The sequence below is a fragment of the Pleurodeles waltl genome, chromosome 9 (genome assembly GCF_031143425.1).
Source record: "Pleurodeles waltl isolate 20211129_DDA chromosome 9, aPleWal1.hap1.20221129, whole genome shotgun sequence".
NCBI classification, from domain to species: domain Eukaryota; kingdom Metazoa; phylum Chordata; class Amphibia; order Caudata; family Salamandridae; genus Pleurodeles; species Pleurodeles waltl.
The window spans coordinates 1,009,396,857-1,009,416,046 of NC_090448.1; positions in this window are offsets into that span (position 1 = coordinate 1,009,396,857).

Below are 19,190 nucleotides of genomic sequence, written 5' to 3' on the forward strand. Positions count from 1 at the left end.
GTGCAGTTCTCAACATGACAGTTTTACTAGCTTACACTTCGGAGTGTGATATATTATAAAAGTTGTCTGGGAAAACAAAGGTATAGTTAAGTTCATTCCCTGACAAAATGCCTTGTGTTCAAACGGATGTGTCTGTCGCGGTGCTGGGTAGACTTTTTTTTGCTATATACATGTTCAGCACAAAGCAAGGAGTTCTCATTGTGTTATTACCATTGCTTCCTGTTTGTTGCTGAATGACATCATTTCCTGTTTCCTGTCTGATTAAAACACAACGAACGCTAGCAAAATCTTTTCTCATACATACTTTTCCCTCTCGTCTGTATCTAGTTTTTTTTAAAGCAAAATAACATTATGCGCACATTACTAAAAGGCAATGTTAGTGCTCCCATTATAACCCTTGCAGAAAAATCCGTCACCATATATTTGAAGTTACTTCATTTCCATAAAGCCATGTCCAAAATAACATTGGATGCAGGACAATTTGAAGACGTGTACAGGGAAACATTTTAGAGCAGGCAAATGGGAGAGTCGGGAGAATGTATTTTCCCCATTGACTCAGACTGAATCAGAGGGAACTTGTTCGAACCCAGTCTATTGGCATGTGTGGTGACAGACAATCAGCATTTTATTTTTTGCAGTTTAACAACAGTGCAAACAAGAACAGCGTTCTCAACTCTGTTCTAGTATGCATGTAAAACTGCCAAAAATAAAATGTGGAGGCCTGTCACACCCTCTAATCTCCCCTTCAACCAATTTGTTACAAAGTGTTAACCTTAGATGTCAGAGGTACTTCCAAGAGGGGAGGATTGGAGCGTGCATGACAGATATCAACATTTCACTTTTGCCTTGTTTCCAGTAGATCATGATTCGGAAATCCGAACTGGGCTTCTGGCTGCAGGAATTGGGAGGCGGGAGCCTTACATTCTATAGTCTCCTGCCTGTATCAGGATGCTTGGCATGTATGAGAGAGTTTCTATGCAGGTTACCTATTTTATAAAGCCATCTTGCCACATCAGCTGGCATATTTATTTAAAAAAGTGTGAATTTGCAAAGTGCGCTACTGCACATATCACCTTTAGTTTCACCAAAGTGTGCAATGTGTGCTTGTGCGGTGTATTGAATTTCCAGCAAAACATAGAAATTACTGACAAATCACCAGATGCTATCGGCTATTCACTGTGCAGTTTTTTAACAGACCACACTTTGGCCTTCTTTACAAGTGTTGTGTAATTCTCAATCCTGCCAGAAACAGTGTTTCCAGTAGGGGTGGGCGGTGAACTTCACTCCCCTCGCAGAGTTTCCACAGTTTTTCCCACTCCGTGCTCTGCGTGGAGCACAACGGTCCTGAAAAACTCAGCTTTGTGGGGCGGAGCGGAGTTTTATCCTCGCTCACGCTCGTCAATGGTGAATTGGCGAGTGCGAGCAAGGAAAATCTTACTCAAGACCACCTCCCAGCGAGATTTTGCAACGCGAGCAGTCACAGTATTGTTGCGACCTCTCCACTGAGAAACCTTCCAGTCAAGTTGAGGTAGCTGCCGCTCGAGTAGAAAATCAGCTTGAGCGGCAGAAAAGAAGCCGCGCCCTCCAGCGCATTGCAAGGAGCTATTAACGCTGACTTTTCGGAGTGGGAAAAACACCTGGCGCTAAAAATCAGCGCGAACGTCTAGACCTAACACATTGCTGCTGGTGGAACTCTGTGTAGCGCGGCTGAGTTTTTTGGGCACTTCACAGAGTTTGCATAGCGCAACTCGACAAACTCTGCCTACGCCTAGTTTCCATCCCAATTCGGAATTACAAGGCATGTGGAAATGGCAGGTTTCCTGCTCAGTAATTTTGGGTGTGCATCCTAAAATTACTGATAGCCCCGATGTTAGAAATTTTGGGTGCGTGAATAGCTCATTCTTATTACCGGATCTCTGAGGATGACCTGAATGTGGATGAAGCGTAATGCACAATAAATGCAATAGCAGCAAATTAAATTGAGGGTGCATTTTTAACTGGCTATAGCTAAAAAAATTGTATTTTATTATTTTCACCTGAACTTAATCAATAAGCCTATTTAAGTACTTGTGTAACACAAGGAGGAAAATTGGCAGTGCCAAGTTGTGCAAATGACCATGACGATCAACTTTCATGTGCAAAAACGATTGTGCAAGCGAATGAATGCGACTGCTGCATTAAAACTGCAATCTATGCAAATAGGGCATAACTGTCAGGAACAGCGCAAATCACCAGTAGGTTTTTATTCAATGCCATATCTTCTAAAACGGTGTGGCCTGGCTTTGCATGAAGTCCTAATACGAAGTGAAACGAGGTGCAAACAAGAGGCAAATCAGAATACTGTGTGATATTCATAATTGTAGCACGTGAAATTATGCAAAATTAGACAATTTATGTAGCTTACCTTTGAGCGATTGTCTTCGCATAGTTTGTACTGGAAAGTATATCACCTCTACAAACCTCACAAAAGCACCTATGGGATGCCTCTTGCCATACTGTAATGCTTAATGTAAGGGACAGGGAAGTAAGCTTGGAATTTGGAATATTTTTTTGCCTCAGGCAAAACTGCTATGTTTGGCAGCAAGTCCCTGCCCTTACTTCTTCCTTAAACAGACAAAGAAAAAAACACACACACACACACTCTCTCTCTCGAATGAAATGTTGTTGTAGAGTGTTAAATGGTGTTTCCCATACAACGAGGAGGAAGTAACTTCTGACTCCTTACACCAAACATTTACAAATATCAGACTTTGTTTCGGCATTGTTAGACCTGTCAGTCTTATGGTGGTCTTTCCCTAAACCTTTTGGCCTCCTCAATTTTTGCTAGCCTCAATTTCGTTAGCTTTAGGACTCTGGGCACATTATCACTGCTAACCTATGCTAAAGTGCAGGCATTCACTCCTTAAAATCTGGTAACATTGCTTATCCTCAATGGCATATTTAATTTATTTATAAGTCCCAAGTAAAGTGGTGCTGCATGTACCCTGGCCCTGTAAATTAAATGTTACTAGTGGGTTTGCAAAAAGAATAAGCGATGGACGGAATGCTGAACAATGTCAAACATTCACCCCCAGTGCAGAGATCTGGGCCTAAATCCAATGTTGTTATGCTACCCATGCCATTCCAGTTTGGACCCCGCCATATGCAAATCAATCTTGACCCTGTTCCCTGTGGGAACAGTCCAGCCTGAACTGCCAAACCAGGTCTTCCCTGGTCTGGAAACAAGCATCCTAAGACCTGTTTCAGGGTATCACCCTTCATCAGCCAGGCTAACTTGACTCCAATGGCATGAGCAAGGGGTCCACGTCTGGGCATACCCTTCCCACTTGGGGCGACAAATGCAAAAAGAACAGGTGATGGATGGAATGCTGAACAATGTCAAACATTCACCCCCAGTACAGAGATCTGGGCCTAAATCCATCGTTTTTTGCTACCCATGGCATTCCAGTTTGGACCCAGCCATATGCAAATCAGTCTTGACCCTGTTCCCCATGGGAAGAGTCCAGCCCAAACTGCCAAGCAGGTCTTCCCTGGACTGGAAACAAGCATCCTAGGACTGGTTCCAGGGTATCACCCTTTATCAGCCAGGCTAGCTTGACACCAGTGGCATGGGGAGCATGGGACCCAAACTGGGGTGGCATGGTGAGCAAAAGAGTTGATGGATTAAACACAGATCTGTGACTGGGAGTGAATGTTCGATTGATTCCGCATTCCGTCCATCATATGTGTTTGTTTACTTTTGTTGCCGTAAGTGCACCGGGTATGCCAAGATGTGGGTCCCTTGCACACTATGTCACTGGATTCTAGCTAGCCTGGCTGATGAAGGGTGATTCTCTGACACCAGTCCCAGGATGCTTGTTTCCAGTCCAGGGAGGACTTGACCTGGCAGTTTGGGCTGGACCGTTCCCATGGGGAACAGGGTCAAAACTGATTTGCATATGGCTGGGTCCAATCTGGGGTGGCATGGTGAGCAAAAGAAGTGATGGATTAAACCAAGATCTGTGACTGGGGTGAATGTTTGATTGGTTCCGCATTCCGTCCATCATTTGGGATTGTTTACTAGTGGGCTTGCAGCACTGAATGTGCCACCCACTTATGTAGCTCTTTAAACATGTCTCAGGCCTGCTACTGCAAACTGAGTGCACAGTCGACCTGGCATTTCCATGTGGCAAAATGAACCTACATTGAAGTCACCCCAAGGGTAGGCCCTGAGCAGCCCAGATGGCAGGGTTCAGTGTGGCAAAAAGTTGGATATGTACCCTTAAGGTTTACAAGTCCTGGTAGTGAAAGCTCTTAAATTTGTTTTACATTACTGCAAGGCCATCTTCTCCCATAGGATAACTTTGGGGTTACCTTATTACATTTAACATGCTGTAATTTCCAAATGATATCAGGTAACCAGTTCATGTTTGGTGTCTTTGAAATCCTTATTTTATGGTAAGGTCAGATTGTAAATTACAGCTTAGAAAATGTCATTTTTTAGAAAGTTGACATTTTCCTGCCGCAACCATTTGGTCCTTGCAGCCTGTCCTTGAGTCACATGATTGGGTGTAGCTGACAGTTGGGCTTTGTGTATTCCTTCTAGACAGCCACGCACAATATAGAGCTTAGGTGTGCCTGGATGGGCCATCACTGGCAGGATGGGAGGGCGGAGCTGGACAAAGCCTTGCTTACACTTGAATAGGCTGTGTCCTGCCTCCACACAATGTTAATCTGTAGTTAATCTGGAGCCAGGGAAGGCAGGAAGCCTGTGGACTTCAAAGGGAAACATTTTACAGCTTATCCCACTTCAGAGAAAGAACCAAGTGTAAACATTGGACTTCAGACACCAACACTCCAGTACACTTCTAGACCGCTTGACTCTGTTCACCTCCAAACCCAAAAACACATATGCAGCGTTCTACAAGGATCATTCCTCAGCCCCACATTGTTCAACACCTAGATGACCCCCCTGGCTGACAACCTCAGAGTCCATGGACTCAACATCATCTCCTACACAGATGAAACTCAGCTCATACTCTTGCTCACTGAGGGCGCCCCCAGAACAAACTTCTGCAATGCCATGACCAAAATTCCGGACTGGATGGAATCAAACTGTCTCAAACTCAACACCAACAAAACAGAAGTGCTGATCTTTGGAAGAGACACCTCCATTTGGGACCATAGCTGGTGGCCAGCCAAACTCAGACGCACTCCCACACCACCATGCACAAAACATCGGCATGATCCTCAACAGCAAACTGACCATGAAGCAACAGGTCAATGCAGTCGCTTCCTCCTGCTTTCACACCCTCTGCATGCTCCGCAGAATCTTCAGATAGATCCCAATCAGCACCAGGAAGACCGTCACCCAGGCTCTCGTCACCAGCTGATTTGACTTCAACAACCCACTCAAAACCGACATCTCCTCCCAGCACCTCAAAAGTCTTCAGACCACATAGAACTCAGCAGCCAGACTCGTCCTGGACCTACCGAAACAAAGCCAGATCACCCCCACCTCGGAAACCTCCACTGGCTCCCTGTCCAGAGGAGATGCCATTTCAAGAACCTCACGCTCACCTACAAAGCCTTACATGACCTCGAACCGAGATACATCAACCACAGACTGATCTCCCACCAGTCACATGCGCTCCTCCTCACTGTCCCTTGCACACACACCCCATATCCATCACAGTCACAGTGGGGGATGCTCTTTCTCCTTCATCATTGCCAAAGCATGGAAAAACCTGCCCCCCCCCCACTCTGCACAGCACCCACAATCACAGACTTCAGGAAAAGACTCAAGACCTGGCTCTTCAACAGAGACTTCTCACCCCATGGGTGACATTGCCAGGCTTTACAAATGCTAATTGATTGATGGACCTGTGGAGACCCTGCCAGTAAAAAGGACTACTGTGTTCCTGAAAGGACTGCCACTCTGCTGGACTGCTGGTCTGCTGGATTGCTGCCTTTGCTGGATTTTTGCCATGCTGCCCTGATGCTCTTTTGCCTTAGTCAGAGGGATTTGGACCTGCACCTGAACCTAGGACTCCCAGAGTGACTCAAAGGGCTGGTCTGCTGGCCGCCTATTCAGAACCACATGGACATAAGAGGCTCACAACCACCTGAAATAGCACCAAGATCCAGTTGGAGCAAGCCCCAGGCACCCAAGTGGTGCTCATCAGGTCCTGGACCCTTGGTGTGGCCTCAGAGAATCTGAATTGAAGTTTTTGGGATCTTCACTAATGGGAACAGGCCCACCAGTGCCAAAACCTTGTCACTCGTACATCCTGTCAACACAAACTTCTGTCATTCCGACCCTTCATGCTACAGCACCGACTGCTCGTGGAGAGAGCCATCGGGAAGCACAGGCCCAACCATTCGCGACAACAACAGGATCTTCACATTACAGCGATGCCCGTCTGTGATACCTGGCCTGCTCTTCGTTCTTCATCGATGACCATCCGTGACTCTTCCCAGCTCCTCAAGACCCCCTTAACCGTCAACCATGGTCGGGACTCTTTCCCTGGACTGAGAATGTAGCTTTTCAGCAGGACTAGCCTGGTCTCTGTATCTCACCCCCACTCCATTGTGGTTGGCCTGAACTTGTGCCTTTCTCCCAGTATTGCACATCCAGATAGCCACGCGTGGTGGTTGGGGCTTTTTGACACTATTTTCACTTAAATCTTTAAAACTGCATATTTACAGATCTACTGATTGGATTTTTGTTGTTTGGCTCTGTTTCTTTTATTACAGTTTACTCTATTTTCTAATTTGATGTGGGATCCTTTTTGTGTTGTGCTTTCTTTTATTACAATGGTGCAAATACTTTACCCACTGGCTCTAAGTTAAGCCTGACTGTTATGTGCCAAATCACCAAGGGTTGAGTGCAGTTTAATTTGGGGTTTGCTTGTGAGTTCACCCTGTCAAGGATTGGGGTTGCTGGCCCCAGTCAGTAACCTAATTTCTTATAGACATTTTATTAGAAGCCTAAATCATTGGATTAGATTTCCTCTTTCTCTTGAATGATCAGAGGCTTACATCTGTGAGTGGCAGGAGCAAATCCTTTCCAGGGTGGCAGAGGAATGAAAAACACACCAATGTTGGTGGAGGTATGGGGGAAGGATTTTCATCAGTGATAAAAAACATTTTCTAGTGGTGAAACTGCTTGCATTTGCACTTGTACATTTCTGCATGTGGAAAAGGAATTCATGGAATAGTTTTGGGACTGTGTTTGAGAGCTATAACTGGCATAACTTTCCAAGCATAACATTGAAACATCTTGTGAATTCCCAAACTGCTTTACATTTTCACATATGAAATGGCAGAAACATGTGGATATTAATTTCTGGCTATTTTTTAAAGAATTGAGCTATAGATATATGAGTACTTAGTGGTTCATTTGAAAAGATGACTTCATGAGTGGTCAAAGTATTGGTGAGACTTGATATCACAGAAATTTAGCATCCTGGAAAATAATTGAGATTCAATCAAATAATCTCTAACAATGATGAATGAAAGAATGGCTATTCATAAATCTAATGTGCTTAAGTCCCTCCTGATTAACATTTCTTTTTTACTTGAAATGTGGAATAACAATGGAAACTTTTGTACCCATGTGACAGTTTTTATCCAAACATTGGGCACTTTTCCACATTCAGATTTCATCAGGTTTTATAGGTTAAATGTGAATGTTGAAGTTCCCATTGTGTAGGGTTTTCTATAAAATTTGTAATCCTGATTTGTTTGGTGTAAGAAATATTAGGTGCAAAGATTGTGAGTCCTTCACAAGTAATAGGCCCACAATTGTCTTATTACTGGGACCCTATTACCCCATTGTAGCACTTGACTCTCTCAGGGTAGTGAAATAGAGAAGTCCAAAGACTACTCGTGTGAGATGGTCTGGGATAGTAATCTCAGTACTCTGGCATGCAGGAACAACTATCAATATACTATTGTCTTGTCAGTACTTTTTCTTTAAAAAGAAAAATGCTACACACTCGCTACTAAATGTTATGCAATAAATTACAAATATGTACATCAGGTAAATGGAAATGCCTTTGGTGACACCCTCATATCACATTAAACCACTAGTGGGCCTTGCCAGAGTCACAATATTCCCCCCTATACCAGATGCAACATCCCAAAATAAGGGATGTAATTTTATATAAGACAGGCCTACTGGCTTTGTGAAGGGGTTCAACACATTAATAATAATAATAACATGTTATATTTTGTCAAGATAACACATTATAAGGAGTACCAATACAATTAAGGCAGGCCTACTGGCTTTGTCAAGATGTCACCACATTTATATATAAAGCCAGGTTACCCTTTAGCAGTATAAACCATTAGAATTAATGGAAACAACATCAGTGTTGGAAAGCATTCATTGTAAATATTACGAATAGCCTTATTTATGATCAATACTAATAATAAAGCATTTTAATTTAAGGAGACCATAAACATGTGTCAGAGTCTTTCTTTACTTGCTTTAGGCCAAATAGTGCAGCCAAAGGACCAACCACAAGGGGTTCCTAGACTCTAGATCACAAGAGCAAAATCTCCAGTTCAGAAAAATGAATGGGAACTTCTTATGGGATCATGAGTGCAAGGACTTGAGAGGCCTAGGGTTTGTTTTTGAAAATACTTTGTGGGGGCTTCTGAACTCCATGCAACTCCTCCATAGCACTTCCCCATAACGTTAGTGGTGCCACTGCCCCTCCTTGGGGTATCACAGGGAACAAATATGCACATAATACCTCACGGTTCAATATGGGGTTCTCCAAGGCCACTGCCTAAGTATACTAGGTGAAATGCTTTTGCTGCCTGCGGCCAAGCGCTGCAGTATCTTTTCATTTTATTTTTGAGTGCCCTGGTTCCTCCCGGGCACCCACAAGCATGGTGCACTGGGTGGGGCTATGCCCCCCCCACCCACACCCCCAGCTAGCTCCCTGCATTTGGCAGGGTTCTGCATGTTCTTGGTGCTGCTCCAGCTATGGGAGCAGCTTATCTCCTGCTCTCTCCTCCATCTGCATCCTCACAGATTGCACTCTGCTAGCTCCAGACCTCCTGGCTGTCTTGCAAAGCATCTGTGGGAGGGCAGTAGGATACACGTCTTTCCCCCAACTGGTCCTCAGGGGGCATATGGAGGTCAGCATCATAGGCCCTGGAGAGACAATTCCATTCCAAGGGAGTCAGTTGTTGACAAAGTCCTACATCCATCGTGACAGGGCATCAGGCGGCTTCTCTTTCCAGCTGGCCATTCTTTCAGGCATCATCATTGGCTCCCAGGTCTAGCGTCTTCTCTGCAGTCACTCCCTGCGGGATGCTTTAAGTGAGGGTGGAAAGTTCTAGGTGCCAGGCACCCCTTACTAATCCTAGGATGGCCCATCATCTGGCCACCCCTGTCTCAGCCCTCCTGAACAGCATTCTGGAACAATCCACAATGGCAACTTTAAATATTCCCTGGAAAGAGCTCCTCCAAGGGCACCAGCTCCGCCCCTTACTGACAACACTGCAGATAACGCATCCAGCCCTTATAAATTACCTGTACCTGGACACGTTGGAGGTCGGTGAATCTTTTAACCGAGTCGGGCTCTCCTCATCCTCAATAGTCGAGTCACTCAGATCAATAATCAATAACTGTTGTAATCGGTAATCAATACTCAATTAATAGATCAATATAACACATCAGAAATCAATAACAGTTGGTATTTCGGCGCACCATGACCTTTCAGTCATGAATAAACACACCAGTTTATTAGAAGTTAGTGAATTTATTTCCCTATATTAACAAAGCTAGCACGATATATATATGTCTCAAGACCAATTGATATATGTATATGAACATTACTGGCTGTCCATAATGGCGGAAGAAACGCAATCTACGCAAAATCTGAATGATGATACACTCTGTTATAGCAATGCAAATCACTAATGTGACTAACTGTATTTGACTAATTGCATACATTCGGTCAGCATAACAAGATTTCAATTCTTCATGATACATTGAATGAATACCTCGACTAACCTCTAATTAGCATTGGCATGTGGGACTTCATGCAAAACGAATTTAGTCAACACAAATTTGGAAAACTTCTAGCTAGGACCCTATCAAAATAGCAGTTGGTACCTAAAAGGAGAAACACAATGCATAATACATTTATCCTTTCATATTTACCAAATACAATCAGCATTCAAGAAAAGTCTTCGTCCTTCAGGTACCGGTTGATCAGCATGGGGCAAATTTCAAAGGGGCAAAGTTTAAGGGCAAGCTTCCTTGCAACGGCAAGGAGAATGGGGCAAAGTTACTGCATGGGCAAGACGGGGGCAAATCAAAGTTAAAGTCTCTAGGGTGAGAATTCTTAAAGTCTCTTTCTCTCAGATAGAGAAAAGGGCAATCAGGGTGTCGTCCAAAATGGAGTCTGGCATCAGGCTTCAAACTGGCATTGAGGAAAATGGCTGACTTCTCTTTGTCCGGTGAGTTTAAGTAAGAAACATTCCAAATTTTGCAGGGTCTTCCATTGGAGGGTTCATAGGTTGGCTTCAAATTGTCCAATCAAAAATTGTCTTTTACTAGCGCTCATTTATGCATACACTGTCCTTGGAGCCTTGGAACACAAATTGTATCATGGTTTGCCAATTATTTTACTATCTGTACCTTCATTGTCCGCACCTGCAGAGACTGACCTTGTATCAAAGGGGATGTAACCGCCTAGCACGAAACCTTGGAGATAAGTGTACCAGCCAGTTTCTACTGGAAAAATACAACTTCAAGCAAGAATATATGTTTCATTAGTTCAAGGAAAAAAAATCACGTAGTTAGAATTTGAAACCAAGCAACTAGGCCAAAGCCTGTACTAAATTTAAGCTAAGCTAAACAGTTTTCAAACAAGAAATCATGGCATACATTTGCGATTATGACGGATTACTACATTTTTAATACTTCGTGATTAATAAAGCTCGTTTATAATGATGGCGAACTACCCCGAGGGCACAATTTCCCTCGTACATTATTTCTTTATTAAAATCACACTTCATTATGTGTATCGATTACACGGTATACATGAATATATGTCGGACCTTCTTTTTCTGCGTCATCAATCCCTCCTCTGATGACTAATTATGTTATCACATCAAATCTACCCACAAATTTTATTCCATTAAAATTCTGTATAGTAATTTGGCACTTCAGTCAATTCCCTTTTTCTTTTAGTCCCTTTTGACTTCTCCCTATATATTTCCACCATTTTGTTCTCTATTTTCTCTTCTCTTTTTCTTTTGTTCCTTGCTTTTAACATTTTGAAAGCTTTCCATGTTCCCCAAGAGCCTAATAAACAAATTAAACAAACGCCGCCATCCTTTGCTAAAAGAATGTCTAAGGCAAGCCGATTTTGAAGAGTCATAGCTCTTTCTGCAGCAAGTTCAGCATCCATCAGGATTATAGCTCCTGAAAACTTTGTCAGCATGTTATCCACAATAGTAGACAACTTTCGTATTTTGATTGAATTCAATATGACTCCTACTGAAGGAATCAATGCTCCAAATATATCTCCTACCACACCAGAAGCTGTCTCCCTTTTCTGAACACGATGTGATTCAGACAGCCTTGGAAATTTCTTTAAGTCGTCTAGTTGGTAAACCTTTGGGAACACTATTCCCAAATAACACCTCCCATACCATCCTTTAGGAAGACGATAATAGGCGTTGAGTCCACAAATATAATATACTCCAGGAATAACTGGGTCTTGTCCATTCAGCATGAACGTCCACTTAGATTGAAATGCATATGTATGTTTACATTCACTCGTTCCCACAAAAACTGTGTCATAATATGATGGAAATCTATGTATACAAAATCTTCCTACATGCAATGTATCTAAAGCTATTTTCCCTTGTGTCTTTATTGCAGCAAAAGCATAATTATCTACAGACGTCCTTTCGTGTAATTCCCTCTCTAATTTCTCCTTCATTTCATTCTTCCTATCATCAGTGAGGTCTAAAAATTCTATTTCTACTGGTGAAAGCAAGCATGTAAGGTTCTCTCTATGTGCGTGAGCTGTGTGAAAAGGTGACATCGGTTCGAAGAATTCCCTCATTAATTTGGCATAATAATCTCAAGCTATCTTACTTAGGTGCCCTATTATGGGGACATATGCAAAAGTAACATCGTAATTAGTATAGAAATAGTGAATGTCTTTTTGAGCATAAAATCTGGAAGCTACTATACTACATGTAATTCCATACGTAAGAGGCATGCTGTGATACGTTACCCCTTCCACTACTGAGGTAGGTATTTGTGTACACACATAACAATCTTTCGCATCCATGGTCTCAACATACTCACTCAGTAAGCGATAGAAAACGTTAGATGAAAGTTCCTTCTTATCATGCAAGTGTCTCTCGTCTTGCTCGAGTCTCTTCAGAGCTGTTAGTTCAGTAACGATAATAGGTTTAGAAGTAGAAGCATAATTCGTCTCACTCTCACTTTTACCATGCATTCCAAGAACTATTGCTACAATTATTAGTACGCATGCGGTTATTAAGCCTATACACATGTATTTACAATACTTCATTTTACGCCCCTGTGTAGTGAAGCTAGTCATGATCTGTATAGAATCAGAAAGTTGAAGACACTTTACCAAAGCGTGTTTGCAGGTATTTACAAAGCTGAACGAGTTCAATGTTCACACAGTTTCTTTAGCAGCTTAGTCTCTTATCGGTTAGCAGCGTTGTCTCAAAATCGGTTTCAAAGTCAATCAAGTTAGCAATGTCTTAGCCGGTTGAAAAGTCAATCAGGTGATCAATGATTTCAATCAACAGAGTCCATAAAGTTTTTATTTCCGAAATGAAGTTCTGCCTCTTCGTTCTCAAGACTGAGGGATACGAATTCGTCTGACCAATCGTTATTGGCTACGTACGCCCACTCCGGACCGGAATACCTCCTGCTCGGTATCCTTTTTCTTTTCAATTTTGCATCTCTCTTTGATTCTTTCTCACTGGTACTTTCCTCTTTGGCCAAGTCCTTTTCTTCACTTGGTGTTGGTACTACAACAGACACTTCCTTTCTTTTCTCTTTCACTCTTGGCCCTTCACTGTCGTTCAACGTTTCTCTAGTTCTTAATTTTACTGGCGATATACTTGGTCTTCTTTTTGCACTGTGTCCACTTGATGGACCTGCAATCTCTTCTGAAGGAGTTTGAGCAGCTTCGTTCTGTTCTGCCTTGTTCCCTCCTTCTGGGGAGTCAATCAGGTTTTCCTTTTCTTTTTCTGTATCGTCTGCTTCTGGGAAAGCCCTCCTCTGATCAGGCTCTCCTGCTTCTTCACCTGTTTCGAGCCCTTTGTCACCGTTACTTTCTTCAGGCTCTTTGTCACTTTCAGCTGCTTCAGGCTCTTTGTTACCTTCAGCTGCTTCGTCGCTGTCTGAGGCTCCTCCTTGGCCTTCCCCAAGTGAATCAGTTGCTTCGTCCTCAGAGAATATTTCTCCCTCCTCTATTTCTGCCTGTTCGCTTCTAGTTCTGTTTCGCTCTGCCTCAGCGCTTGGTACTTTGTTATCAGGTACTGGTAACTTCAGCACTTCAACTTCCTCATCTGTGGGACACAACACCCTCTTTGTGTGACTGGCGTGAATCCAGTTGGGAACTCCCGCACACTTCACAGCGGTGGTAGTCGTCAAAATCACTTGAAAAGGTCCTTTCCAACGGGGTTCCAAACACGACTTCCTCACGTGCTTCTTTATCACGACCCAGTCACCTGCTTTCAGGGCGTGTCCTGGACCTTGGATCGGTGGCTCCACCTGGTGAGAGAAAGATCGAACCACATCAGCTAGACCTTTGCAGTAGTCTAACACCATATCATCTGTAATATTCAAAAGTGCATTTGCAGGAACTGCTGGAAGTCTCATAGCTCTGCCCATGAGAATCTCGTGTGGGGACAGTCCAGTCTTTCTGTCAGGGGTGTTTCTCATTGACATTAGTACCAAAGGCAATGCGTCAGGCCATTTCAAGTTTGTCGATGCACATATTTTCGCCATTCTCGATTTCAATGTGCCATTCATTTGTTCCACTAGACCTGATGCTTCAGGGCGGTAGCTACAATGTAGCTTTTGCTCAATGTTCAGTGCTGCACAAAGCAATTTTATTACTTCATTATTGAAGTGACTTCCCCTATCTGATTCTAAAGAGATCGGGAATCCGAAACGTGGTATTAACTCGCTCAAGAGTAGTTTTGCAACTGTGAGACTATCCTTTCTGCGTGTAGGGTATGCTTCAATCCAGTGACTAAAAATGCACACAACCACCAACACATACTTCAAGCCTCCATGCACAGGCATCTCAATGAAGTCCATTTGCATCCTGCTGAATGGACCCCCTGCTCTTCCAATGTGGCTCAAATTTACTACGGTTCCCTTCCCTGCATTCATCTGTTGGCAAATGACGCAGCGGTGGCAAACTGCTTCAGCAACTTGACGGAATTTGGGGTTAAACCAATCAGTTTTAAACAACCTAATCATGGCATCCCTCCCAAGATGAGCTTGTCCATGGTAAAATCTGGCTATCTGTGTCAAAAGACTATTTGGAAGAACGAATTTCCCTTCACTTGAAACCCATAATTCATCTAGTCTCTTTACACATTGTGATTTGGTCCACGAAAGTTTCTCATCCTCACTGATATCATTCTATAAGGATTTCAATTCGTCCATCGTATCTATCACCTTTAGAGCAAATATTTCGCTTGGTTCGAGTTCTGGTTCACTTATCAAATTCCATTCATCCCTAAGCAATATACAGTTCAATGCGCAAAACCTTGCCACTTGATCCGCATATCCATTTCCCAGAGAAACATAATCTTGTCCCTTCGAATGTGCACTGCATTTTACCACTGCTACTTCTCCTGGTAGTTGGATGGCATGTAACAATTCTTTTATTCTTTCGCCATTTTTCACTGGCGATCCTGAAGAGGTCATGAAGCCTCTCTGTGACCACAATTGTCCGAAATCATGCACTATTCCAAACCCGTACTGGCTGTCAGTGTAAATGGTAACTTTCATCAATGCAGAGAGTTGGCAAGCTCTAGTAAGGGCTACCAATTCTGCTACCTGTGCAGAGTAAACTCCTTGAAGCCAAGATGCTTCCAAAACACCTGTTACCGTGCATACAGCGTACCCTGCTTTCAATACACCCAGTGCATCTCTTAAACATGAACCATAGACAAAAATAATTTGATCATTTTCTTCCAATCGGGTATCTTTGATATCAGGTCTTGGTTTGGTGCAAAATTCAGTCACCTGAAGACAGTCGTGCTCGATGTCTTCAGCGTTCTCAATTTCAGCATTTTCACTGGGAAACAAGGTTGCTGGATTCAACGTAGTGCACATTTTCAGCTGCACATTAGGTGATCCCAGAATTATTGTTTCGTACCTTGTGAGTCTAGCACCAGTCATGTGCTGTGTTCGGGAACGTGTCAAAAGTATCTCAACTGAGTGAGGGACCATGACTGTTAAAGGGTGTCCCATCACTATTCCTTCACTCTATTGAGGCTGATACCAACTGCGGCTACGGCACGCAAGCACCCTGGCAGTGCTGCTGCGACCGGATCCAAAGTAGCTGAAAAATACGCTACCGGTCTGTTTACGCCACCATGGGCTTGGGTCAAGACAGACAAGGAACATGCATCACGTTCATGACAAAACAATGTGAAAGGCTTTGTGTAGTCAGGCATACCTAAAGCTGGAGCCCTGCACATGCATTCTTTCAATTCAATAAAAGCATCCATCTCTTCTCCTTTCAGTTCAATTTCATCCAATGCATCCTTCTGGGTCAGTTTCAGTAAAGGTTTTGCTAGGGTTGAGAAGTTGGGAATCCATTGGCGACAGTAACTCACCATTCCCAAAAACTTCCTCACCTCCCTCCTCGTCTTTGGGGGACTCATTTGAAGTACACTTGTTATTCTTTCCTTCATTATTCTCCGTGACCCTTTCTCTATTTGGTGACCCAAATATTTCACTTTCTTCTGACAGAACTGTAATTTTGAAGGAGACACCTTGTGTCCATTCCTTCCCAAATGGTTCAATAGGGCAATGGTGTCGGCTGTGCAGTCACTTTCTGTCTTGGATGCAATCAGTAAGTCATCAATGTACTGTACTAGGGTTGACTCGAATGGCAATTCTAACGCTTCCAAGTCTTTCTTTAGAATCTGATTGAAAATTGACGGTGACTCGGAAAACCCTTGAGGAATTCGACACCAACTGTAAACTCTGTCTAAGAATTTGAAACAAAAGAGAAATTGGCTGTCCTCATGAAGAGGCACCAAAAAGAATGCTTGTGACAAGTCGATGACTGAGAACCACTCGGCATCGCAAGGGACTTGAAACATTATCACAGCTGGATTTGGTACTACAGGGCAGCATTTAATTATTATGTCATTTATTTTCCTCAAGTCCTGCACAATTCGGACCTTTCCACTTGGCTTTATTAGTCCCATGATTGGTGAATTACATGGACTGCTTAACACTTCTTTCAGTACTCCCTGCTTTACAAACTCATCAATGAGTTGGGCGACTTTCATGAGGGTGTCTTGAGCCATATGGTATTGTGGGGTCTGGGGAAAGGTTACATTGGGTTTTACGGTCACTTTCACTGGTTCCACTCCTTTCACCAATCCCACCTCTTTTCCTGTAATATCCCACACTTCTTTTCCGACTGTTTCCTGTAACTCAGCTGGAATATTTGCTTCAGTGATCATCGGAAAAAGGGTAATCAGAGGATACTCTTCATCGACAGTCTCCATCTCATCCCCTTCTACACTGTCATCTTCTTCCCCATCACTGCTCGTCTGAATTCTAATTCCATCGTTCGAACACATAATCGAACATCCCAATTTGCACAATAGGTCTCTCCCTAACAGTGATATCGGGCTTGAGTCACATACCACAAAATTATGTGACCCTTGATAGTTACCAATTCTGACTTGTACTGGATCTGTGATTGGGTTCGTCAGGTACCTGTTTGCTACTCCCACTACTTGAACTGTTCTCCCTGAAAGTGGCAAATTTGGCACTTCAATGCTCCTAACAGTGGAACGTGTAGCTCCTGTGTCAACCAAGAATGAAACGCGATGACCCATAACTCTTCCCTCCACATACGGACCCTTTTGATCAACTTCCAAAGATGCTGCAAGCACACAATTTCCCTCCTCATCTGAACTTTCATTCTCCCATGCATCGTTTATTCCATTCTCGCTGTGTAGTGGGAATTGGTGTACTGTGTCATTTCGACTCATTCCCTGACCCGTGACCTGTTGAGGAAGCATTGCTTGCTGCTGATTCATTGGTGCTAAGGGTATTTTTGCAGTTGCTGATTAGGTACCATAGGAAACTGCTGTTGCATTGGCTGCAATTGTGTCATTTGCACACGAGGCATTTGCACCTGTTGCGGTTGCATGGGTTGTAGACCCTGCATCTGGTTCATATTGTTTTGAAAATTTGGGTTCGGACCTCTCAGTTTCGGTCCTCTCATAGACTGAAATGCATTGACATCATTGTTTTGCTGACCTACACCTTCCTGCACCATCATTGGGCACTCCCATTTCCAATGCCCGACAATTCCGCACGTGTGACATGGCATCACCTTCTTCATTGCCTGTATACCATTTGGAATCATAACGGTATTCAAATCAGGACCATTATTCACAAAACCTCCTCGACCTCTGCCTCTCATCTGCGGCTGAAACATAACATTTCCCTGTTGTTGCTGCTGCGGCATCTGTTGTTGAAAACCTTGCAAACCTTGTAAACCTGTCTGAGCTGCTCTGAGCTGCATCACCATCACCTTTTCCTTCAATCTTTTCTGCTTTGTCTCAATTTCATCACTGCAGTATTTTGCATAATTCAACACTTCATCAATCGACTTTGAATGCCAACAAATCAAATGCGATTTAATCATCTGGCTAATTTCGGGTCTCAGCCCTTCCACAAACCTGAACACAAAATGGAGCATGTCTTTTGGCTCAATCGTTTCCGTGCCACTGTAATTTTTAAACGCCTTCAACAATCTCTCGTAGTACGCATTTATAGACTCTTTAACCTCTTGGGCTGTTCTGTCAATTCTCTGCCAATCCACATTTTTCGACGCAACCTTGGTTTTCAAGTGCTCGATCACCTTGTGGTACAAACTCATTACCGTAGGTGATAGCGCACCTGTGAACCTATCTATCTCTGGTTCACTCGTTGGCCAACCTACAGCCCTTTTACAATCTTCCCACAAATCAGCCGGAACCACAATTTCAAATAAGGTATTCAGGTCTTCCCAGAGACACTTCGCGAGTTTCACAAATCTATCCGTTTGTTGATACCACTCAATCGGCTTCTCTCTTAATTTGGGAAAGTCATCCGTAAAGGATTGAATATCGCATCTGTGCCATGGTACATGTACAAGTTTTCCCCCTGCTGTCTCTCTCATTGGTAACATGGTTATCAGATCGTCATTCTGTTGTTTTTTCTCACTTCGTTCTGAAGTATTTTCTTTCTTTTTGTCCTTTTTCTTGACCCACCTGCTTTCCCACTTGTCTAAACATCTCCAAACCTGTGCACTCTGCAGTATCTCTTTAAGGTGTGTTTTCATCCCTGCGGATCTCATGTGTTCAAAATCTTTTGTCTCAAAGTCTAACCTGTAACTTCTGCTCAGGTGTTTAGTCTTACCTATATCGATCTCGTTTCTGTCTGCAATTTCTTGTAACTTCTTATGTATGTTGCTCACTTCTCTTGTAATCCTAGGGCACATGTATCTTAGTTCTTCTTCTGTGTATGATTCTAATCTGTTCAAACCCATTGTTCCCTCTACCAGTTCATCTGCCTCCATACCCAACCTTATTTTATTCAGGTATTCTTCTCCCTTCCCGCTTGATGTACTCTGTGGGGAGTTCAGGCTGTTGAACCATTGTGTTAACTGTTGCGCGTTCAGTCCCATCAATGTAGCAGTTACATCAACTGCCATTGACGGGTTCTGTAATGTTTCAGTCTGTGAAGTTAACGGTACTAATAGTGGTGGATGTGACCTTACCACGGTTGACGGAGCACAAATTGGAATTGGACTAAATTCCGACAAGGACCCAGATCCATTTGGCAGTGTCGCTATCGGAGTTGTCTCTGGAGTGGTTTCTATGCATCTTCTCCCTGTCCCATTCTGTATCATTAACCCTTGGTCGCTTGT